We start from the raw sequence: 26,416 nt of genomic DNA on the forward strand, positions 1-26,416 counted from the left end.
TTACCAGTTATGAAAAGAACATATCCAATGGCAGAGATTGAATTAAGTGCTTTCCGCATTATCTCATTTTTCTTTATAACAATTCTTGAATGAAGGTATTTTACACATTTATTAGATAATGCAATGGGCTTAGCAAGTGGCTGTATTAGTCCATTTGTCTTGCTATAAAGGAATACCTGAGGCTGGGTAATTTATTTTAAAAATAGGTTTATTTTGGCTCATGGTTCTGTAGACTGTATAAGAAGCATAGTGGTGGCATCTGTTTCTGGTGAGGGCTTGTAGAAGCTTACAATCATGGCAGATGGGGAAGGAGAGCAGGTATTTGACACGATGAGAGAGGAAGCAAGAGAAAGAGAGGGAGTACCATATTCTTTTTTAACAACCAATTCCCACGTGAACTAGCACAGCAAGAACTCACTCATTACCGAGGGGAGGACATCAAGCTATTCATGAGGGATTCACCCCCATGTCTCTAACACCTCCCACCAGGTCACACCATCAACACTGGGGGTCACATTTCAACATGCGATTTGGAGGGGACAAACATCCAAACTACATCAGTGGTTTAGCTGGGATATGAACCTAGGTCTGCCTGTCTCTAGAGACCATTCATGTAAGTACATAGAAACCATATTCTTCCTTGCCACTAGAAAAAACCCTCTAGCAATTTTTGCCAATGTTGATTATAAAAAATTTTATATGGATCCATAAAGAAAAGAGCAAATTTTGAGCCTCTCTGGGAACTGTGAAAAAAAAAGATCTGTCCTCATATCAACCTTTGACAATTCAAAGAGCAAACAGAAGATTGGGTTACTTCTGTGATCACATTGATAATTCCAGCAGGCAAATCTTAGTCACAACAAGTCCCTGGAGTCCAGCCAATCTGGCTGCTTTGATGCTGGGCTCAGTAGAACTGAACCAAATGTGCGTGGGAAAGAGAAGAACCAGATATTGCCATGACTGCTCATCAGTCAGGATTTCAGAGACTGAAGAACACAGAGTGAACAAACCTGAACCCATACAGGAAAAATGAACATAGTAGGAGCAAACCATCGCCCTCTCATACAGCATAGGGAGGGATTTTCTGGAGCCAAAGAGTGGGTTTGGGGTTTCGTAGTCCAAAGTCTGGACTCAAGGGAACCTCAGATAACCAGTGAAAGTGATCATCCATATCTTGGGTCTCCTAACAACTTGACATGAGTAGTTTAATATGTTGAAGCTTCAGTTTCCACCCTTGCAAAATGAAAGTTATAGTGTTCTCTTCCAAGGCTGTTGGTGAGGTTGAATGAAATAATGTTGATGAAAGGAACCTCAATACAGTGCCTGATACACAATAGAGATAATGACAATAATTATATCATAATCATAGTCATAATCACAATAATGCCCTTTCTAGCCACATATGGCAGAGACATAGGTGCAGTGGTCCTCAAACATACGGGTCAGATTTGTCGCTCAAGTCTGTGATCTAATGACATGATGAACCCATTAGATCCCTCCCTATCATCTGGATATTGTTCCTTGCTTTTTCCAAGATCTTTTTGAAGATGACAATATATTTTCATAATATTTCACTATTTTAAAAGCTTTCTGTTGAGCATAATATACATATTGGAATGTGCAAGTATCAGTTATGCTGCTTGATGAAATTTTACCAGCTGGATGTTTTTGTAGCCGGTACCCAGTTGAGAAACAGAACACTTTCTCCAGTCACTATCCTCCCGCAATGAAGTGTACCTTGGGCTAATAGATAAGTTTTGCCTATTTTCCAAATTTAAATAAATAGAGCCATATACTCTGTATATGTTTACACCTCACTTCTTTTAGTCAAGATAATGGTTGTGAGATTCATAGATTCATTCATGTTTTCATGTAGCCATGCTTTGTTCTTTTTTATTGCTATGTAATATTCTATCGTGTGACTATACCACAATTTATCCATTTTCCTATTGATGGGCATTTGATTAGTTTCCAGTTTGGGGATATTATGAATAGAGATTCTATAAATATTCTTGCACATGTCTTTAGTGTACAAATGGAAGCATTCTTGCATGCCTAGGTTTGGGACTGCTAGGTCATAGTATGCATATGTTTAGCATCTTTTCGAAAGCAAGGGTATCATTTTACATTCCCACCAGCAGTGTACTGGGTTGTTTTCAATGATTATTGTGTGTTAGGAATCATTCTTCCTGCATCATGGTTATTTTTAAAGCATCCACCTGAGAAAAATGCAGCTCTACTAAGGGCTGGTTCTTGTGAACATTAGATCCCACCAAGATGGCTGAGAGCAGGACGTGCCCTATGATATGTGTATGTGTTAGAGGCTGGAAAGCTATCAGAACCATGTACTTCTGCTGCTGTTTTATGGCTTCATATATTTTGGTGGCAGTCCTTAACAGCTGTGGATTTATTTTTCTAATGTTTGCTTGGAAACTGAAATGAGTTTGAAAGCAGCCCGATTCATATAGACCACACAAGTAAGAAGCAGCATATTAGATAACACAAATATGGGCTAGAGTGGCGCCAGAGAACAAAAAAGAAACAACTAATGATTAGGTAACTAGTGGACCCAGGCATGAAATTTAGTAATATGCTGTTTAAACATAAAAGGCTAAGAAAAACTTGTTTGAAATTGTAGAAGTGTCTGACAGCTAGTGTAAGGAATGTGTGAGTTTTCACGCTGACATCCTCCCATACCAACAGCAGTTTCAACTTATCAGGTGGCCTTCAATTTTAGCAATGAGGAGAAAAATGGGTAATAAATATGAGATCTTGTGTTAATTCAAACCATTCACAAATCTCTTTATTTTAGGGAAAGTCATGCTAAAACCACAAACCAGCAGGAAGAAGTAAAACTTTCAATAATGGATTGAGCATCGACTGAGCTTGAGGTCTGACACGCTGCATTCCCATTTTATCCTCAAGCCCTGCCAGTTGTGTGTTTTCGCCAACATGTTTCCCACAGATTGGTCCCAGAGATGCTAAGTCACTTGTCCCAAGTTCCCAAAGTTTGTGAATGACAGAGCCATTTTCAAATTGAGGTTGAGCTGATTCTTACTGCTTCATGTTGCGAGAGAGACGTAATAGGGAAGTAGTATGATTTGGCAGTAGACAGCAGGCAAACTATAAAACATTATCTGATGGACGACACAAACGCTCTTTACATCTCTGTCATTGCGCCCTGTCCGGTAGGAGCAGCTGAATGCCATTTGGCTCTTTCACCTTCTGCTATCTCAGGAAGGCAAGCTGAGCTTAGACAACTCCCTGCCTTTGTTGTCCCCTCACCTCATGTCTGTATTCATCTCTGTTCCCTTATGTTGTAATTTTCTAACCTTTTCCCCTCCCATCCAGTGGCCTTATCTGAAAAATGAATCCTCAAGTTGTCCGCAGCTCTTCACTAAGACCCAGTCTAGATCCAAAATGAATTCAGGAGGCTCTCAGGCAGCGGGGCAATTTATGGTAGTTTGGGGGCGTAATCTTAGTGCAGACAAGTTTCCTTTGCCTTGTTGGAATCACATCGGAGCCATCAAATTATATTGCTTCTCAAGATGCAGTTAAAGTGATTTGGGATGTGCTCCTCTGGCTCTCCCACTTGAAGAGCTTTACTGTGAAGCTTGAGCTTAAGGTAGAGATGAGCTGGTAGGCCCAGGTGAGGAAAGTGGTTCGATTCCTTGTGACATCTGGAATCAGTACTTGACTGATAGAGTTGGACAGTACTTTCATGATCAAGCATTCCAAACACCTCATTTAATGAGGGAAGCTCCAAAAGTCAAATCCAAGAATGCCAAGTTAGGGAGGAGTAAGAGCTAGAATAAAAATCTCTCAATGCATGGTACAGTCCTCTTTGCTTTTTTAAAAAAGTTATTGTAATCTCACAGATGAGTAAAATTAAGCAAAATGAAGCTAGCTGGTTTAACAAACTTCATTGTAGCATCAACCAAAAATGTGTGAGTCAGCATTAAATTGGGCCAGATTTGGGGTGGGAGAAAAAAATGGTCAGATTTCTTCCACCAAAAGGCATCATTAGATGTCTTCATTCCAAGCTCAGAGTGTACATACAGCAATTTGCTGCTCACAGCACGTCCACAGCAAATTATTTCCCTTCGTCAATCAGAATTGTGGTCATCTAATTTCCCATTCTCAATACTAGTCACGCTTTCACTCTGTGTAAAAATTCAGATTTTCTTCTCTCTTCTTAGACACATGGCACCTTTTACCTGCAAAAGGTAATTGCAGTGACTGTATTGACATGTAATGATATATTCACGAGCTAATCACATTTGCATTTCCTCCGCTTGCTACTGAAAAGCTGCAAAGGAGTCCCTGTCATCGTGTGTAGGTCCTCTTCCAGCCCAGCATTCACAGCAGGCTGGCAACACCAGGCATTCAGTCAGCAGGTCATAATGACTCTACCGCTTTCTATTATTCAAAATGGAATTTAACTGGGAACTTCATATTGTATTGTACACTTAACCCAGTTTTCTTATTTGTTATAGGTTTATATTGTTAAGCAGTATGGTAAAAATAAAATTCTATTTACCAAATTCTCCTTAACAGATGGAATGTTTAATAGGCCAATAAATAATAGGTTTTAAAATAACTTACTAATCTTTATATTCTCCGTATTCTTAATATCCTTCTTATCTACTCCAGACCTTTTATTTTAAAACTTTAGAATATCTTAAATAATTACCAGTCAATATTTATTACATCATTATATTCTGCATTTAGCTTTATTGCTTATATTTTAACAAATGTAATAAAGACAATGGCATATGCAGTTTGTAGTTTGTTGCTATGAGCCAGGCCCTGTGTTAAGCAATTAGAGGATCTAAGTGAGTCCTCACCTTAACTGTGTGAAGTAGGTATCACTGTCCCCTTTTTACAGATGAAGAAACTGAGGTTCAGAGAGGTTGAATCACTCTTTCAATGCCACACTTTAAAAAGTGGTCAAACCAGGAGTGATGGCGAGTGCCTATAGTCCCAGCAACTCAAAAGGCTGAGGTGAAAGGGTCACTTGATACCGGGAATTCGAGTCCAGTTTGGGCAACTTAAGAGACCTTGTTTCAAAAAAGCAAAAACAAAAATAAGTGGTCAAATTAGGATTTATAATCAGAACTATCTGACATTAAAATGCTCTTAAAAGTGAAAACACGACTGGGCGCAATGGCTCACACCTGTAATCCCAGCACTTTGAGAGGCCGAGGCAGGCGGATCACCTGAGGTCAGGGGTTCGAGAGCAGCCTGACCAACATGGAAAAACACCATCTCTACAAAAAATACAAACTTAGTCGGGCGTGGTGACGCATGCCGGTAATCCCAGCTACTCGGGAGGCTGAGGCAGGAGAATCGCTGGAACCTGGGAGGCGGAGGTTGCAGTGAGCAGAGAGCACTCCATTGCACTCCAGCCTGGGCAACAAGAGTGAAACTCCGTCTCAAAAAAAAAAGTGAAAACACATTATTCTGCTTTGAAAATGGAGTGACCTTTCTTCCTTGTTCCATATTCACATGGACCATTTCATCCACAGGAAAAGAAGAGGAAATTATAAATACCATGATTCATAATTTAATTGCTAGTGAATTGACTGATAGTAATGAAACAAAAGTATGAGATAACAGAGAGGAATGAGAGTGGTATTAGTCAGTCAAAATCTATTCAGATGCCAGCAATGGACCGTTTTCACAAAATCTAGGATCTTTATAAAAACTTTTTTAAAGATAGCTGAACTTTATTGATTCAAATACTAAAACTTTTACAAAGAAACTTTTTTAGTTTTATTTTATTTTTAATTGACAAATAGTAATTTTATTTAAGGGGCACACAGTGATATTTTGATACATGTATATATTGTGGAATGATCAAATCACAGAACTAGCATATCTATCACTTCAAATATTTATGATATTTTTGTGGTAAGAACACTAAACATCGTCTCTGTTTGCCGTTTTGAAATATACAATACATTACTATTGACTATAATCACTTTGCTGCTCAATAGAACACCAGAACTTATTTTTCTCAGCTGCAACTTTGTATCCATTGGCCAATAATAGCTCCCCCTACCCCGCCCCACCTCAAACCTCTGGTAACCACCAATCTACTCCCTACTTCTATGAGTTCAACTTTTAAATGTAACTTTTAATGGAAATCTTTCTAAAATATTCTATAGGCATTTCTGTATAGCATTTAAACAGATGACCTCAGGACATGACTTGAAAAATCCAGGATTTCACTACGTGGTGGAATAGCTCTGGTCCGTTTTCATTTGTCTTGAGCTCTGCTCTCCTGATGTTTACTCTCATGTCTGAATCCACTTGGTTCTTCCCTTAGTGACTTCTCTTCCATCTAGTGTGCTATGGACCATATAACACAGAGTTGCAAAAAATCTGTGTATGGAGTGATTGGGATTCTGAAGGAAAACCTTACAGAGGAAAGTGGTACTTCAGTTATAGCTTTTTGGGGTAGCAGACAAGTTTTACAATTTTGAAATACTGATTTATTTATATTTCACATTGTTCACTACATATAAATGCACATGTAAGAAAATGATGGTAAATGTACATACAGAAAAATTAGGCATAGAAGTGTACAAATGAGAACCCATATCAAGGAGCTTCTTGGCAGTCAAACCCAAAGAGGCAGATTTAGTTATGATTTTTATTATCATAGAAGATAATGTGTAACAGCCGTGAAAGAGCTCATAGAAAGCTTCATGTATCTTTTTTTAAAAAAATTCCCTAAGTCAGAGCTGTGTTGTAGTGGGCTAAAATTTCTTTTTCTGTTTTTCTTTTTCCTTTTTTTTGAGACAGAGTCTTGCTCTGTCACCCAGGCTGGAGTGCAGTGGTGATCTCAGCTCACTGCAACCTCCACCTCCCGGGTTCAAGTGATCCTCCCACCTCAGCCTCCCGAGTAGCTGGGACTACAGTCATGTGCCACCACGCCCAGATAATTTTTGCATTTTTAGTAGAGATGGGGTTTCACCATGTTGGCCAGGCTGGTCTTGAACTCCTGACCTCAAGTGATCTGCCTGATTTGGCCTCCCAAAGTGCTGGGATTATAGGCATGAGCTACCATACCCAGCCTAAGATTTCTTCTTGGTGTTGCTTTCACTAAAAAAATAATCATTAGCAGTAATAACAACTGAACAATTATATTAAAATACTGTGGATCAAATAATGAAATACAGAGTTATGCTCCCTAGGGCCTTAACCATCTATTCAGAAAGCAAAGATAAAACTTTATACGGCTAGCCAATTCAAGTTAGTATATGTTGTCATTACTGAATTTATGCAAATTTTAGATATAACGTTCTAACCCCAGTTTTTCAACTTCATAACTAAGATATGTGGTTGAAGATTCCTCAAACGCTTACGAGGACATTAACATCACCCAAATCAGCCAAAATGTGTCATCTACCATTGAATTGGACACCCACATCTAATGACTGGTTAATGCAGATATGAAAAGGCCAGCCCCTTCACCTCAATTCCTGACAACTGTAAAGTGTATCCCAGTTTCAGAGACCTCCACAGGGTTGGCGGAGGCCTGGTGGTGACCGCCTCTCTGCCCAACTTCTCCCTCTGCCCAGTCCTGCTTCCCTCACTTCCACTGTAGTTGTTAATCTCAAGATCACTCCCTAATAAATTTCCTGATTTTCTGTACTCCAGTCTCTATCCCAGGTGCTGCTTCCCCTGAAAAGAACATGCCGCATTGCAGGTCACTTTGTGCAAGCCACTAAGAACACTGTTCAAGGGAAGTTACAGTCTAGTTTACAAGACAAGGCACAGCAGTGCATACACAGGCTGAGGGGCAAATGAACCCTTCAGCTTCTGAATGCTGTTACCTCTCAGAAGCCAGGGAGATTGCTGAGAGTTGGGGGAGCCAAGGAAGGCTTCTCAGAGGAAGTATCTTTTAAATGTTTTCTTCTTCCACCCAAAGCACCTATCTTGGAATGTCAAATGATTCAACACTACTACTTTTCCATGTGCGTTTGTAAAAGTATATAACAATTTGAGGGATCATGTTCTTATGCTGTAATCTTTCTAAATCCTCTTTCTAAATCCTAATGATGTGTATGAATACCATAGAAGTAGCAATAGCTCACAAAGGCCTGCAAGAAGGTAGTTGTGTTTCCTGCATAGAACCCTGTTCAATTGCTGCCTTTCTCTTAAGATTATCACGTAGCTTTTCACCTTAAGAAATTAATATGCTGTCATCTGACTAAATTATGCTTTTGGCTGAAATACTGGTCCCAAACATCTCTTATTTTGTTATGTCTAATATTTTACCATCTCTGCTCAGCATAACTTATTCTCCTCATAATTTCACTTTTTCTCTGCTTACACTAACACGTGGTTTTAAAGGAAATCTTGATGATTCATGGTGATAATAGTACGTACTTTAATGAGGTTCTGCCATTCATCATGCTGTTACATCCATGTATTATAACACTGAATTGTAGTCACCTGTACTGGTAGTCTTCAGTTTGGTTTCCCCAGAAGCAGACCCTGAGATTTTAAGGATTTGAGGGTAGGTAGTTTATTAGGGAGGTAACTCCAAGTAGGAGAGAGGAAAAGTGAAATAAGGAAGAAAAGCCCGTCAATAAATGTATATTATCAAGCCACTTACAACTGTGAGCAAGTATAGCTTAATCCAACTAGGGAACTCTGGTGACCCCTGTAGAATATGTACCTCCCTTTCCCACCTAAAGGCAAGGGATCTGGGCTACTTTTACCCAACTATTGTCAGTAATCTCTTAAGAACTGTTCCTCTTAGACATTAAGTCCTGAGCACTCTCAGTTTCCCAAGTGCTTGAGCAAAGTAGATTCTTGAAGTCAGAGAAAGCTCTTAGGCAAAATAAATAAAACGCAGGTACTAGCAGTCAGGCCTAAGGGCTCTGAGATGGTAAAGGCAGGGGGATGTGGGTGACGTCCTGAAACATCATCTACACTGGCTAATTAAGAGAAAACACAGGATTGCAATCACATTGCGTAGACTGGATATTCTCTTCCTCGCTCCTACAGTCAATCACGCCCCAATTTCTGCTGATGCCATTTCCCTGCTAGCTCTGGGGACTCCCTTTCCTTTGCTGTTTTTGCTGTCTTCTAGCCACATATGTCTGCTTTCTTGCCTGTTAATACCCCGAGAGTTCTTGCCTCTGAGCCTTTGTTCAGGACGGAGCTCGGGTCCCTTTGCTAAAATGTGTTTTTACCTTGTATATTTCTATTGCAGTCCTTCTCCAAGCTCACTTTCTCTAAGATACTTCACACATCTTTCTGCTATAGTTGGTGGCACTTCATTTTAGCTTCATTTTAGCACTTCTCATAATCTGACCTTTTATTAAGTCGGGTTCATAGACATCTCTGTTTCTCACTCAATTGTGAATTTCTGAGGGGCAGGTGCTGGCATGCAATTACTGTGGTACCCACTCCAGTGCTTCACATGTAGTAGATATTTGATAAATGCTTGTTGAATTAAATTGAATAATTTAAATCCAAATTAGGTCAGAAAAGGATGGTGTTTTAAGGCGGGGGGGCACCAGATTCAGTTACCTGGATAGGGAAAACATACACTTGAATTTTCTAACAGCTTGCACTCAAGCTGTCATTAAAATTAAAGTCCTTTATTAGATGCTTTCATTGTTGCCGAAATAATACTCCCTGTGCCTTGGAGCAATAGATGTAACAGCCTCTCTTAGTTATAATTTTGTGACATCAGGCATCAAGCAGTTGGGAAATTGCGAGAGCTGGTAATATAACTTTACATATAGTGTATCATTACAAATGAGAAAACAGGGCCTGCGGGCAGGGATGCTCTGTAACATATTTTTCTGAGAAGAAAGAAAACTCAATGGAATAACAGTAAATTCTGTAAAAAACATTTTCTCCTTAAAAAAAAGACAGTGCCCATTTAGTTATCCTTTAATAATTTCAATTAACTTCTGCATGGCAACATGCTAAAAGAAACAAATTGCCTCTCAGTCAGAAAACTGTCTGTCTCTCCCTGTCAGTCTCTCATGAACACACACACACACACACACACACACACACACACGCATGCACACAACTCTAAGAGCAATCATTTTAGGAGTCTGGGCTGACTCTGAACACTGCTCCAGGAATTAAGGGCCTAGACTGGGCAAATCACTCTGTTTACTGGAAATATCCACCATTTCCTCTCCTGTTTCCCACCCATTTCTATGTTTGCACACTTGTAAGCTAATCTAATTTAAACAAGAAAAAAAAAAGCCTTTAATGGGATAATAACCAGAGAAAATGTTCCCATTGTGTTTAAATGAATTCAAATGAAGTCATATTTTGAGGGAAGGGGAGAGGGCCAGTCCCCCTGGGGGACTTGGAGTCAAGACAGACAACTGTGGGTAAGCTTTACTGGCAAGCCTCTTTCAATCTATTTCATAGCTTACATGCCCCCACTCCTCTGATGCCCCAGCCCAAACAATGATACACAGTGTGTCAGGAGGCTGTAGTAGCCTAAACCCCAAATTACTGTGACTTAAAGTCAACGTAGTATTATTTTTGCTTCTTATTGTTGTGTTTTTCTGTTTTTATTTTCAATCTCACCTGAGAAGGAGGCAGACCAGGGGTAATCTGGGAGATCCATGATCATTAGGGACCTAGACTCCTTTTATCATCTTTCTCTCTGTATTTGTCTTCCATCTTCAGTGTTGCCTCATGGTCACAGATGACTTGCTGGAGCACCATCAATCACCTCTTTGTTCCAGGAAGAAAAAAGGGGGAGCAAGGAAAACAGATTAAAAGGACAATGCTTCTTCAGTACATCAGCAGCTTACTTTCTCTTGGCCACCTCTATCAAAAAACAAGAATGGAGAACATATTTTAATGAAAATGCATATTATAAAAAGAAGGGAAGAATGGCTATCAAGTAGACAAAACACACAGACATACACAATATTGCTTCTGTCAGATCCTTATGTGGATTGGGTTGCAAAAGAGTAGTGACAGCATGCTTTAAGTGCCTAAAAAGTCTCTGTAAATTCCCAGTTCTCTTGTCGATAGTGTTTGGTTCACTCAGAGAAAGAGAGAGAAACAGAGAGAGAGAGAGAGAGAGAGAGAGAATATGAGGGAAGAGGCCTGACATTTTCTTGAGAACTGAAACCTTTCTTTTAAGATGGCTTGCCTTTATCACCATCCGAAATTCTAAGCACTGGATATTTGTACCAGACTCTAAGGTAGGACAGCACAAATCCTTTGTTAACATGACTTGGTCCTTACCTCTTAATATCCCTATTTCTTCCCTGAGGGAGAGTTTGGCTGGGAAGGACGCAAGTATCATTATTTTTCTTCTGCTGGCCAAAGTTGTCTCTTTGTTCATTCTCAGCTTTCAAAAGAAATTGAGCTGAATCCACTTTTAAACTCTAAGGGATTCGTTATCAGAAAAGAAAAAAAAAAAAGATAGAGAGAGATTTGAGTTGGCTTTGAAGGAAGTGGAGACTAGGAGGTCCAAGATTGAACTCCTTGCTCTTAAAGGCAAAAACTAGAGTGAGTCTTAGGATTGCAGTGGGCTCTGTGCACCAGTATCCATAGCCTTTGGAGAGGAATGCCCACAGTCTTTTGTTGAGATGATCACCTATCTCTTCAGAATCTCCAATCTAGAATTTCCCATTTCACTTTTTAGTAAGAATATAAAGTTGGATACTGGGTATTCAGATTCCTGTTTCTGCTCTCTCTGTACCCTGAGGCCTCCAAATACGTATAAAGAAAGACGCAATGGGGCAGTATAACAGCTAAGATAGGAGTGGTAACATGCCTGTAGGATCCTCAGAACAGCCACCACTGGGAAATTCAAATGATCATAGGCAATTTCTAAGGAGGTCAAGGTTGCAGGCTTAAGTCTTACATGAATCATTTAGCTCTAGTACATTCACCAGCCATAAGCTATACACATAATGATGATCATTGCTACCAAGAATTTATTTATTTCTCATTTTTGATCTGTTATGTACAATATGATCTAAATGTAATAGACCATTTGATTCAATATTAAATGCCTATTAAAGAGATGGTCAGTTTTTAAGTTTTAATAACTAATTTGAAGCATCTTCATCAATCTTCTCTCAATTGCCTTTTATATTTTAAATGATCGTTTTTGAAAGGCTTTGTCATTGAATATATTGTAACGTGTGAAAAAAAAAGTGTTTATACTAAATGTGACTTATCCTCAAAGGTCCACAGAAAAGAACATCTGTCATTGTTAAAGATCATGCAGCCTTTTTCCTCTGCCTGGGGAAAAGTTCAAAGTTGACAGTGAGTTCACTTGAAGAGATGTAATATGAAGTCAGAGCGAAGGTAAGTTGACAGGACCAGGACAAGCAAGATAAGGTTTACCAAGGAGTCTTGGCCCCTTTCATCTGTTCCATGATCTCACCTGAAACAAAATCCTTGTTCTGCTTTATCTTCCTATGTATCCAGGAGATTTAAGTAGTAACTGAAGGTGTCTGTAGAGTAAGTACAGTAGACATAACACCACACCTCGTTTTCCTTTTCATGCCGGGGAAGCCATGTTCCCGTGTTGAGACTACCTTTAGTGGGGACTTTCTATTCCTTTCCAGAACACCATTTACAAGGGAAGAGGGAGCAGAATTATTCCTCTTTACAGTGCTTGGAGGAGATTCAGAAGGTGATCTTGTTCAGACTATACCTTCCTTAAGTATTATTTCCCTGAAGAAATGCTGCAGAGTCTATTCTGTGGCATTCTTGGACCACAGGATTGGAAGCACTTGATTGGGAATAAGACAGCACATTTCTAAGATCTCTTTACTATATTTTGGCTTTTTTACTCACTATAAAACATTTACCTAGAGGGCTTTCTATTAAATTTAGTCTAGCCCATTCTCTGACAGGTAAGTCCAGGCATCAAAAAGTGTGTATTTTCTAAATATTGAAGTACCATTCAGCCTGTGAAAAATAAAGCAAATTTGTACTGATGTGGAAAGATGTTCCAGTGCATATTAAGCACCAAGAAATGAATTAGATTTGAAAGCATTCATAATATTATCCTTTTTTAAAAGTGGGAGTTGGTAGATGGATGAGCAGACACATTAGGGCGACTTGCTGCAGCCTCTGGGGATAAGCAGTGTATGCAGAAACTTTGATAGTCAATTTCTTTATTAAGAAGGACTGTGGCCCGGTGCGGTGGCTCACACCTGTAATTCCAGCACTTTGGGAGGCCAAGGCAGGCGGATTGCTTGAGTCCAAGAGTTCAAGAGCAGCCTGGGCAACATGGTGAAACCACATCTCTACTAAAAATATAAAATATTAGCCAGGTGTGATGGTGTGCACCTGTATTCCCAGCTACTCCGGAGGCTAAGGTGGGAGGATCATCAGAGCTTAGGAGGTTGAGGGTGCAGTGAGCCGAGATGTAGCCTCCAGCCTGGGGCAACCAGAGTGAGATCACGTCTCAAAAAAAAAAAAAAAAAAAAAAAAGGACTTTTAGGAAAGAGAACATTCTGATTATTTACTTTTAAGTAGTTTGACTTAAAAACCATATTAACAGGGTTTATTTGAACCCTGGAAGATAGTGGACCATTTTTATTTTCTTCTTTGTACTTTTTGTATTTAAAAAAAAAAATTCCTCAAACTAGTGGTGGTTTTTTTTTTTTTTTTTTTTTTTGAGACAGACTCTTGCTCTGTCACCCAGGCTGGAGTGCGGTGGTGCGATCTCGGCTTACTGCAATCTCCGCTTCCTGGGTTGAAACAATTCCCCTGCCTCAGCCCCCTGAGTAGCTAGGATTACAGGCACTCACCACGATGCCCGGCTAATTTTTGTATTTTTAATAGAGACGGGGTTTCACCATGTTGGTCAGGCTGGTCTCGAACTCCTGACCTCAGGTGATCTGCCTGCCTCGGCCTCCCAAAGTGCTGGGATTACAGGCATGAGCCACCACGCCTGGTCCCCGTGTTATTTTTAAAAGGTATCCTTGCTGTAATTTTTCTTTATATTAAGGATTCTATTTTAGACTTTTATATATACTATTCTAATTCATCCATTAAAAATTTAGGCCTATATGCAATTAAACTTTGCCATATGTGTATGATATGCCTAAACTAAATGGTAATAAAAGCATCCCTGGTTTTCATTAATTAGATATGTGTACTCTCAGGGATAAAAGAAAGAAATAAGGTCATTTTGCAGCCTTTCTTTGAATCCAGGGCAGCCATCCAAGAGGCCAAAAACGTAACCCCTGGAAAAAATAAATTCCTTTTAATCTTGTGGATTAATCAGGTACTGCAAATTCTTTTTTTTTTTTTTTTTTTTTTTTTGAGATGGAGTTTCACTGTTGTTGCCCAGGCTGGAGTGCAATGGCAGGATCTCAGCTCACTGCAACCTCCGCCTCCCAGGTTCAAGCGATTCTCCTGCCTCAGCTTCCTGAGTAGCTGAGATTACAGGAAGTAGCCACCATGCCTGGCTAATTTTTGTATTTTTAGTAGAAGCGAGTTTTCACTATGTTGGCCAGGTTGATCTCGAACTCCTGACCGCAGGTGATCCTCCTGAGTTGGCCTCCCAAAGTGCTGGGATTACAGGTGTGAGCCACTGCACCCGGCCAGGTCCTGCAAATTCTGATGCAAACTTATAAACCACCCACCTTGATTTACATTAGGAATATAACTGTATTTACCTTCCCAACATTACATAAATACTATGATGAGAAATCAAAATTAAAGTGCTCAAAATTGAAAGAAAAAATGTAGTTATGAAATAGGAAAACCATATAAAAATGAAATTTAGATTGCATTTTCTATTAGAAAAAATGTAAATATGCAAATGATTACTTAGGATGCTAAAATATGCTTTTATTCACTTATATGTAAACAAACCTAAACAACATATCTAATACGTAAATAATAAAACCAAAATTATCTTCTTTATTTCGATTGGCAACTTTTTTCTCCTTAAGTGCATATTTTATATAAACACTTCTTATTTGTTTAGAAATAAAAACTGCATGTAAAATTCTTTTATTCGTTTTTATAGACTGCAAATATGCCATAGCCTTCTGTGAGCTCAATAAATGTCAGGTGATAATTTGGTTCATTAAAAAAAAACAAATATTTTACAGCTTTTGTCAGATTTTGTTTCTTTAGGCCAAAGGTCAATCCAAGGCCCAGGGCAAAGTATAGGTAGTGTGTTTTTTGAGTAGGTATACATTGGAAGGAGTTGCTGAAAAGGATTGTATGTCATATTTCAGAGGTACTTCCATAAAAGGGATGATAACCAAGCTGGCCTTATGAGCCACAATTGAAGTTGTTCCGTTTTATAAAAGAGTACACCATTTCCCACAGTAGGACTCCTCAAATGACCTTCACCAAGGCAGAGACATATTGTGCTGAGGCTTTTCAGGGATTAAGGGGCTGTGAATAGTGCAGGCTAGACATAATTGTATGTGTTTTGTGTGCTTGTAAAGTTACCTGTTATGCATCCCCTTACCTTGCTCATATAATTAAAAGTAGACTCCAAAGACCAAAATTTAAAGCAGCCCCTGTTCACTAATCGCCCCATGGACTTTTGCAGAGATAGTTCCGTTTTGGGAATGAATTTGTAAGTGGAGTTTAGACCACAAACACTCAAAATAATGCTTGCATCTGCTCCACTGGTTGAAGTTGCCCCCAGCGGTGTTGCTTCTCCTCTGTACATTTCCTCAATTGACTTTCAGGTTACCTCTCTGTGTGAGCTCTGGGGGTGCCAGAGAAAGGCAGAGAAAAAGAGAGACCTAAGTGCTTGAGGCAGAACATCGACAGCTACCAGTACGTGTTCTCAGCTGCAGGTTTACTCATCTGTTCCAAAGGACAGAGAGGCAGGGCAGCCTCAGGGTCTGCTCTAGACTATTCTTTCCCTTTGAGAAAATGCCCACTGAAATTTCACGTGGCTATATGCAATATCTATATTTGGTCCAGAGTATTATAAAAACGAACTAGTCCTACATTGTACAAAAAAGCTAATTTAATAATTGAGAGTAATTTTTGTTTAAATATACTACGTTGAATCATGCATCTAGACATTTGAGCTTAAGTTTTGAGACTCAGTATGTACTGCAAGACTGAAGAAATGTATCACATCTGTGCTCCAACGATCCCTATGTCTGCAGAGTGCTTCGTGGTTTTGGAAGTGCTTTCACAAGCACATTTTTGGATACTTACAAAAGATGTGAGGTTTACAGAGGCGTTATTGAGATTTTTCAGTTGAGAACACTAACACCCAGGATGGAATAGGGGTATAAAAACACAGCTATCAGTGTCAAGAGACATGCATACTGCCCCTGGTTTTACCCATGGCCTTTTCTGGATATATATATTTTTTTCTCTGGGCCTAATTTTCTTCATGTGGAACATGAGAAAATGGACAAAATAGCTATAAAATTTTGAGCATCCTGAAGTGATGACCTTAGACATGAATCAAAGACTCTTGAATCTCATTATTTCCATGATCCCCTCAAGTTCCACGGGACCCTCATTACCACTTGTAAATTCAGTATCTACTATAATGAAGAAATTCGTGTATGTAACTGTAAATCAAAACTGGTATAATAAAGCCTTTCAAAAAGCATATAAACAATGTATAAATATGAATGCACTCCTATTTTGTTAATATATACATGCATTTATATTATATATAATTATATTTTTTACTTGGTAAACATTTCAAATTAGAATATTCTCTAATTTTGAAATGTTAATAATAATCCATTTATTGATTATTGTTGATGTTGATATCATTGAAAATTTTACAAAATCTTTTTATATTCCCAATAAAGAATCCTATTTTTCTCAACATTATGAACATTTATCTTACAGTTATATAATGTTTAGAATTAATGTATTTATCTCAAAACACTTGAGGGTTTTTTTCATGAAAGATGCATTATATAACTTGCCTCATATCATGTATCATGCATTTGGTATTTAACTTAGCGAACTGTTTGTTATCATGGAATGGCGGCCACTGTTTCTCTTTTTATGCAATCCATTAGAACGTTGGATTAGCACTAAATTATTCTGTATTAATTGTGAGTATAAGACTCTTAGATTAGTTCTGAATTGTTCTGTGTTACTTGTGGATACACACACATATTTTAATACAGAATATATATTTCTTCTGAATCCATTTCTCTCTCCCACTTGACCATAATAAACATACTCTGCACTCCAGTGTCAGTGCCAGGTTATTTCTGTTCTCTAAGATTTTAATTGCATTCATTATTTTGGGCTCAGTACTGGTTAGGAATAGTCTTCAAAGATTAAAGCTGTTTATGTGGATATGAAAAATCATTTGGTGATCTGCCGAAACCCTCCTGTTTATAAGAGGAAGCTTTTCTGTCAAAAGAAAGAATCAGACACATAAAACAGATTTTCTTAATCGATATCACAGCTCTATAGAGTCATTAGGGTAAAGCACCTGCACCTTGAAATGCTTTGATTGCCCAGTGTGCTGTGAGGACCTGGGCTGTCACCTTGAATGCTGATATTCCCTTCCTCTGAGTTAAAGTAACATCCTAGATTTCTCACCATATTGGAAATTCATTTACCAAGTTGATTCAGTTTGTTTTCCCCACTCAGTGTTGTCCTAGTCAGCAGATGGGCCCCTTATTTATTAGAATGGTGCGGTCACTGAATTGTATCCACCAAGCTCTGCTACTTTTGCAGTGGAAATGTTAGCAGTTTTATTTACCAATGCAAATATTTACCGAGAAGCTACCAAATAAAAGTTATTTTGGATTTTTTTTAAATGTCTAATTGTTTATGCAATCATCTACTCAAGAAACATTTACTGAGCACCTATTTTTACATGATTCTATCTTGTTTGTGGCAAGGAATACAAAGGTAAATAAGAGGAAACAGCCTGGTCTAATGGAGATGAGGGCACTGGAGTACTAAAGACATGGGTTACAATTTTTCCTTAGTCATTTATTAACCATCTGGCATTATCTTCTACTCTCTCTTCCCTGTATTTGTGTGTGTGTGTGTGTAAAGTGGGAAGAATATATCTTTATCAGGTTATAGTGTGAATTAGAAATTAAACATATATAGTATTCAATAAAAGCATAGTGGCAGAATAAATAGTTGTTCTCAGCATCATGGTAGTATCAATAAGACCCGGACTGTGTCCTCAAAAGAGTGTACATTTTGTTGGTATAATTTATGAGATGCCTAACATAAAAACTCTCCAACTTATTCATTACATAGACTGATACTTCATTTTATCTCCCCCCACCATGCCCCCCGCCAGCATATTTTCTGGCTCATTTGTCCCTTTAGTTCTCTTCTGTGTCATCCAGAGTCCAGTCAGGAAACAGGAATCTTAGCAGTTATTTCAATTGAAAAAGGTTAACATAGGGAATCGATTATACCGGGGTTGGAAAGCTACAAAGCCAAAAAGAGACCTGTGAGCCAACAGCAATCCTAAGGATGGGGGAACAAATTGAAAGACATTAGCGTTATCAGATTCCAAAAGCTCGAAGAAAAGACCCCCAAAACTTAGGCTGAGACCTCCACCCAGCTGGGGCTGATAACTCACAGGCTGCAGGAGGGTCCCAGTACAGCCATCCTTCTCAGGCTGCTATCTCTAAGGTACAATGAGAATTGCACCGACAGCGCCAAAAACAGTAGAAGATAGAAGATGAGGCTGACTGCTGCTGCTGGAGGGAAGAGCTATGGCCGGGGCTTCTCTGACAGTAATGATGCGTGAAAAAGGAAGGAGTAGGTCTTCTCCTGCCTGCCAGTTTCCTACCAGTGTCCTATGGCAGAATCTAACAGGGAGCCAGCTGTGAAGAGGAGGTGTAGCTTCATGGTCCCAGCTGCAGCATCACAGAGCCAGGAATAGAAAGGGGTTGGGGCTTACTTACTAACTAGCACAGGTCTGTTTTAGCAGGGTGACTTTATGTTCAGATTTGCAGGATTACAATTTACCCTCAAAGACTGGAGAACTCACTGGCTCCTTTCATTTCGTCTACTATGATATGTTCACTTTTGAAGAGACCTCAATCCACATGAATGTTGAAAGTAAACATTTGTAGTTATATACTCAAATTATCTTTTGAAAAGAATGGATCTGACTTTTCCTACTTACTATGTCACCATTGAAGACTACCTTCTCAAAAGACTTCTGTTGTTACTTTAAAATTCTTAAAAGACAAATCTTCATGTAATTCTGTTGGTATCAACAAGGGAAACACCTAACGTGGGAAATTAACTTGTCATTCTTCTCCAGTTAAAATGGTTAGAAATATGACCATTACCATTAGGAAATTGTATATGAGGTTAAACATTTATTAAATGCAAAAACTTTTCCAAAAAATTTAAAGTAAGAGATATTTCTCGTTTTTTTTCTGGTTTCAACTGAAATAGAAGGTGACATAGCCTCTGTAAGAAGATGTAGAAGATGAATTTTGGTATTTACAAGTTTGCATGTTGTTGAATAAAGGTTTATGTTAGGTTTCATAATCAATTCTAATATGCAAATATCTGTTTGTACAGCATTTTAATTAGTTTAACAAATGTTTACTGGGGTCTTATAAGTGCCAGGCACTGAGGAATCAAAGTTAACAAGACCGCCAAGGTCTCAGCATGCAGGGAGCACATATTCTAGTGGAGACAAGTAGAAAAACAGCGATTAAACACAGAAACAATGTAAAAGTGCACAAAGGGAAAAAAACTGAGTTGTTTTGGGGAGTGTGTTTGTATAAGTAGCCATAAAAGTCTTCTTGAACAGATGCTATTTAAGATGAGAACTGAAGGCTGAAAAGGAAGGAGGAGGAGGTACCTATGTGAAATACAGAGGAAATAGGAAAGACGACATCCCTTAAGCAGAATACAACTTGGCATTTTCAAGATACCGCCATAGAAGCTACTGGAGCCAATGCACAGGGAGAGGAGAGAGAATGAGTTTGAAGGGATTGGAGGGGCCAGACCATGAAGGAACTTGTAGGGCCCAGTAAACAGTTGGGATTTTATTCCAACCAAAATGGGAAACCAGGGAATGTTTTAAATCTGGGAGTCATGAAAGCTGATTTATAGTTTTAAAAGTCACTCTGTTGACTGCAGAGAATGGATTTTAGAGGTTAGAGTAGAAACAGAGAGAGTATGAGGAGAAGAAAGCCAGGATCTAGGGAAGAGATAAAGATGGTGGTTTGAGATACACTTCGGAAGTGAATCTTGAAGGACTAGCCAGTAACTTGGACATGAGCATGGGTAGGAAAATGGGAATGGGGAAAGGATTTACGAATGCTTCCTATGGATTAGAATAAGCAACTGGGTAGATGTTGATGTCATTATGAATCTGGTAGAAACAAAGAGAGGAATAGATACCTGAAAGAGTGGAAGAAAAGTGAATCTTATTTTAGACACATAGGATGTTTGAGATATCTGTGAAATATTCAAGTGCAAATATTAAATAGACAGTTGAATATCCAAGTTTGGAAATTACAGCAGGAGGCAAGGCCAGTGATAGGAATTAGTAAGTTATTTATTTTTGTTTTCGTTTTTTAAAAAATCATCAACCATGTGTCTGGATATGTTCACTTGCAGAGAGAATCTGCATAGTAAAGAGAACATCCAGCATTGTAAAGACTGGAATAGTAGGAGTGACAACTAAATTCAGCAGAGAGGTCAGAAGGAAAGCAGGAGTCAAGTCCTGTGAAAACCAGGAGAGACGATTGGTGCATGAATAAAGGAGCCGAGTGTATCTTGTGGGAGCCAGTCGAACTTGCAGGGAAGTCCAAGTAGATCAAGAGACAGAAGTGTCCATTAGATTTGGCCACATGGAGATTTCCATTGACCTTGACATGAACAGTTCCACATTATATGAAGTTTTATGAGCCTATATATATTCAGTTTTTATGAGCCTCAGGTGGTTGATAGGAAGGAATAATAATCACGACAACTTTTGTCAAGTCTGAGGAAGAACTGTCTGCTGACTTATCACATTTTCAATTAGGGGATAATAGTTGATGTAAGTGGCTCTGAAAGGTTTTCCGTCTCCTCCCTGATTGGAATCCATAACTTGAAATTGATCCAGTGTGGTAACAAGAATGCTATTCTCCTGTTTGATCTCTTAGGCTTTTTCACTGTAGGGCATTCACTAAAAATGATGACCAAGAATTGTTTAAGTGCAACCAGGCTGGGAAAGCCAGTAGTAACCAACATAGGACAGACAAGAGGTACTTCATCTGAATAACCATAAGAATGATAGAGCAATGTTTTTTTCACTCAGTGTCAATTTAAATTACTTGAACTAAAAAGTGAAATATAGTTTACTTATTCGAGGATACTCTATAGCAGACAATCTAATGTCTGTGGATGTTATTGAATTACTTCCTTATCGGAGGGCAAGCTGAATTTGACTGCAGTTATTTTCGTTTATAAGAGTACAGCATTTATTTTTTCTTAACTGTGCTCCACTTTTTGTTTTGATGGCAAAAAGCATTACTTGGAATGCTGAATTTTAAGTATAGAAATGTGCCCTTCATATTCTCACATACATAACTTTGCTTTACCACATAGAGACCTGATATATATACATATCTTTAATATATATCTTGTGTATTCAGCTTTACCAAATTTGTGAACTTTTCTTATTTTAAATCTGGTTTTAAAATTTTTGAAGGGGCATTCTAGTGTTGCTTTCTCCCAACAAACCCCAGACTGATGCCTTAAAAATTTGTCTCAAGTTACATATAGAGCACACTTTCTCAACATTTTCTCTTAGGTATCTCAGATCTAAGATGTCTGGAACAAGCTCACACTCTTTCTTCCATAAGCCCCCTCCTCTTCCATTGTTTCTTATCACAATGTATAGTATCAATGAGGAGGTGAAGCTAAAAATCTCGATTTTATACTCTCCCTTGCTACCATAAGCAATTCATTATCACAGTCTGTCCATGTTAGTCTCGCATCTCCTTCTCTGTATTCATTGACTTGATCCCTGCTGAGCCCAAACTACCATCACTATTCATCTAGACTGTTGCAATATCCTTCTAAATGGTCTCTATGTATTTCTTTCAACCCATTTCCTAGACCGCAGTCAGAATGCCGTTTTCAAAATCCAAATCAAGCATATCATTCCTCCACTTAATACTCTTCAATGACCGGCCATTGCCTTTGGGATCCTGACCAAAATTCTTAACCCAGTCTACCAAGCTTGCATGATCTGGCTCCTGCAGTTCTCTCCTGGCTCACCTTGTAGCACTCTGTCCCCACTCTCTCTCTCTCTTACTCTGCTCCAGACATACTGGCCTTCCTTTCTGGACTATGCCAAGCCCCTTCACCCTCAGCGCCTTTGTGCCTGCTGTCCCATCTGCTAAGGATGCTCTTCCTCTCCGTTCTTTCTCACCTAGTTAATGCTTATTTCTACTTTTGACTCCTACTCAAATGACATTTCCTCATGAAGTCTGCCCCAAGCCCCGGGGGTTCAGTCCTATCCCTTTGTAGCACTGGCTGCTTTCTTTCACAGCACATATAGCTGTAGATTTTTATTCCTGCACTGGGATATGGGCTATGAAGGATATTTTATTAATATTTGTTTCTAATTGTACACTACCAATTCCATGGGGACCTGGATGATGCCTGCTTTACTTGACCTTTGCATTCCCAGTGCGTATTGCCAGTAGCATAAGAGCGTTCACTAAGCATTTATTGCTGGATGAATGAATGAATGAATGAATGGTGTCAAGAGGACTGCGGAGAAACATAAGGCTGACTCTGCATCTTATTACCAAGACTGGAAAAAACAATTTAAAGTTCATATCCTACTGTATTAATAGAACTTTCTGTGTATGCAAAGGTCAGTACATTTTAAGATTAAAGTTGATTTTCTATGAACTTACTATATATAGATTGAGGTGTAATTAATAATGTCAGACTATGGGGCTCTATGGACAAGTAATTATTTTCAGATATGTTCTACAGCATTTATTATTGTTACCATCGATAACTGTAATAGCTAGCATTAGTAGCTTGCAAAACACACTCATAAACCTGATTTCATTTACTTTAAATGGATTTAGTGTAAAATTCAATTGGAAACAGTGCTTAAGATATAGATTTGAGGTAAATTTAACTTTACTATAAATATACTGAACAAAAGTCTAATTTTTTTCCCTGTGTTTTTAAAGTTTCAATTTTTCTATAATTTCTCAACATGGATTTGTCTTGATAATTCTGCAGCACAGGTCTGGTTTGGGAAGATCATTGCTTTTCTATTTGTAGCTGAAGTCTCTGCCAGAAAAAAGTATTCATCATGTGTGTAACATGGTATGATTGGCAGTTATATAATTGATCAGAGAGAGACTTTTTTTGTCTCATCACTGGATTTCATAAGTTGATGGAACCTTAATGGTTGTGTAGCTGCTACCCATATTTCATTAGTGCATACTACATTATGGACACACAGTAAATATTAACTGTGTTAATTCAAATGTAATTTATAATTTAGGAAGTAAATTGATTTCTGTGTCTTTCTGACAAATCCTTTCATTTCTTTGAAGTATTGTTTATTTTAGTTTGATGTATAGATACAGCCACATAAACAAGAAAACAGCCACATAAACAAGAAAACAAGATACAGCCACATAAACTCTGTCACCTTATGTTTTAATAACTTTGAAATAATGAGACATTTATAAGTATGCTGAGATTTTCCTCCAAGTTAATTTTTCATTGTGATTTGTTTTAAATCTTTCTACTAAAAACTATCATATTCAGATTTTGTATGATGCAAGAATGTGATAATATAAATTGGGACAGATTTTTCTGGAGTAAAATTCAACTGTATATATTGAAATATATAACAGTTGTATACAGTGAATATATATTGAAATGTAACAGTTAATTTAACATTATTTATGATATCTTTTAACATTCTTCCTAACATACATTTCCTCTTTTAGAAATTTACCTAAAGTAAATCATTAGAGAAGGGGCCCTTGTAGAATTATAAAAAAAGTTATGAAATACAATAACTTAATACTATTTTATCCTATAAAGGTTTCTTATTTGTATAAATATACTTCTGATGAGATTTTGATTTTGAAGAAATTAAGTCATTTTTCCCTTTGTATCCCAAATCAACTTGATGAAGCCCTTACTTATTAACATTTTAATTTGAAAAATCCCAGCACAATCTTACTATTAAAATAATAAGAGATAGTAATTTTGATTGTCATTGTGACCTTTTTAAACAGGAGCTAAAGCATACCAATTGGATAGTTTATGCAAATTGTAATGTTTTATTTTAAGAAATTGCTTAAAATTATGTTTCAAAGGTTTTTATACTCACTTTAATCTTAGCATAGATGATGTTGAGTTCTGCATTAACGAGGAAAGTATCACCTTAACTATGTAATAGGGTAACATAACATCATTAGATAAAGGCAAAAATAGGCATGGCATTGCCGCTAATGTGTTTAAGTTTAAAATAATAATTTAGATGTCTTTGTGTGTTTCCTTAGAAGTTGCTCTGAGGAGATAGTATGCTCTGCTTCCTGGCCAGCTTCTGGGGAGGACTGGCTCTCCCATTAAGTATATTAGGTAACAGTACGAAGCACCAGGACACATCTATATAATTGCAGAGACCTTACTTGCTGGGTTAGAATCTCACTTGGGGCCCTGTTTGTTGATATATTTGCAACAAAAAGCCATTAACTTACAGGGTCAAGGGTTAATGGAAGAAATATTCTTGTCTTCCTATTATCTTGCAACGTTTTGCTGGGAGCTGAAGAAAGATAACGCTTTTCTCTCCCAGTTTCTCCTGGCAGTTTTAAAAATGGTGACTTCTTGTTTCTGTGACTAAATAAAAGATTAGATGCCAATATGGAAAGCTTTAGAATTGTACTTAGTCAAGCTGACAGTTCAGACAAGTGTTCCATCACGACCACCTTTGCTGAGGTCACTGGATGGTACCCAGTCACAGAAACTAGGAGGAAGGCACCTAAATAATTTCTTGATTTCTATGACTTCAGTTTTTTTTTTCCTGCTCCATTTTAGGTAAGTTAGTCATCTTGCACAAGAAGGCGAGAAAATTTCATAAAACTTTAAAGGAGAGAACAAAAACTACTGCTAAGTCCAAAAGGAATTCTATGTCTAAAAGAGAGAATTTAGCTAATCAGATTGGTGCCCCTCAAATTCCAATTATTTTAGAGTGTATAAAGAGAGTGAAATAAATCCTTGTCCCAAAGAAATTCTTATTCATTAAAACTATGTTGATGATTTTAAATGGAATTATGGATTAAATTAGTTTGCCCAGATTTTATGGGTGAAAATCATTGCCTACCAAAGGTTATTTCTGTCATTTTTAAAAATACATTACATAGACTAACTGTTTCATTATAACGTATCTGATGAGAGTAGGTTGCCCAATGCAATTTAAGAGTCAGTGGAAGGTCTTTTCTTATATGTAAGCGTTCCACTGGGAAATTTTTTCCGGAAATTCCACCAATTAGGGGATTCTCCAGGTTAATTAAAATAAGTCCTTTCAGGTTACAATAAAAATATCGCTGAGTACTTTAGGGAACTTGTGAACTCCTTTCTGTTTGAAGGCCGGAATACCTTTATAATTTCATCTGGAGGTTAGTCATAGCCATAGGTGTAGTTACCACTCCAGAATTGTCTTGAATTGAAAAAATCTCAGCCTATTTAATTGTAGTGCTCTGCCAACAAACACAGGTTGTGCTGGTTTGATTTGACACAGCTTGGATGGTGGGTTTGACTAATTTTCCTAATTAAATCTGCCACAACAGTCAATGCATGTGGACACATATGGTTACAGTCCTCCATTTCACCCATAATTTAGCTTGACAACACACATCTGAGTTTTCTCTTTACTCAATGTTTATACAAAGGGACTTTTTAGCACATAATTTTCTAATTTTCCTGAAATTCTAACTTCAAAATAATACAAGGGAGAAAATGTAATCACAAGTCTGCTTAATTTAAAATGAAGCTGGTGGAAAACTTTTCCCTAATTGGGATATTTGTTTTCTTCCCAAATTAGTTGAGATCATGCTTTATAGCAGGTTAGCCAGCATGGCTGATAGGCTGATAAGCCGTTTCCCCTGCGCCCCTCAACAGTGAGAGTGTGCTTCTCTACAGAAAAGCTACTCTGTGTCTTTGCAAAATGACCCAAGCCTCAGTCCCTTAAGTCCGTGGACCATAATCATTAGACCGATTTGTCCACTTAGCATCTCATGTAGTCAAAGGGCAGACTTTGTATATTCATTTGTGCAGACTTTGTATGTTCATACACCTGTTAAAAATTTCAGAGTTAATGTTTTTCCCCAGAGATTTTTTAAGACCTTCTTCTGTAATCTGTTTATTTTACATATTCTCACACCAGGAGTTTTTTATACAGTAATAGCTACAATGGCAATATATATTGACCATCTGCTAA

General features: G+C 38.0%; 1 protein-coding gene and 1 pseudogene across 9 annotated transcripts in view; both read left to right on the plus strand.

Annotated features, from left to right (window-relative positions):
• LOC129138222 (small ribosomal subunit protein eS10-like) overlaps positions 1-16,642 on the plus strand; it is a 41,426-nt pseudogene extending 24,784 nt beyond the window's left edge.
• MACROD2 (mono-ADP ribosylhydrolase 2) overlaps positions 1-26,416 on the plus strand; it is a 2,047,165-nt gene that overhangs the window by 775,138 nt on the left and 1,245,611 nt on the right. The gene's annotated exons all lie outside the window — the stretch shown is intronic.

This window comes from Pan troglodytes, chromosome 21, assembly GCF_028858775.2.
Source record: "Pan troglodytes isolate AG18354 chromosome 21, NHGRI_mPanTro3-v2.0_pri, whole genome shotgun sequence".
Lineage (NCBI taxonomy): Eukaryota > Metazoa > Chordata > Mammalia > Primates > Hominidae > Pan > Pan troglodytes.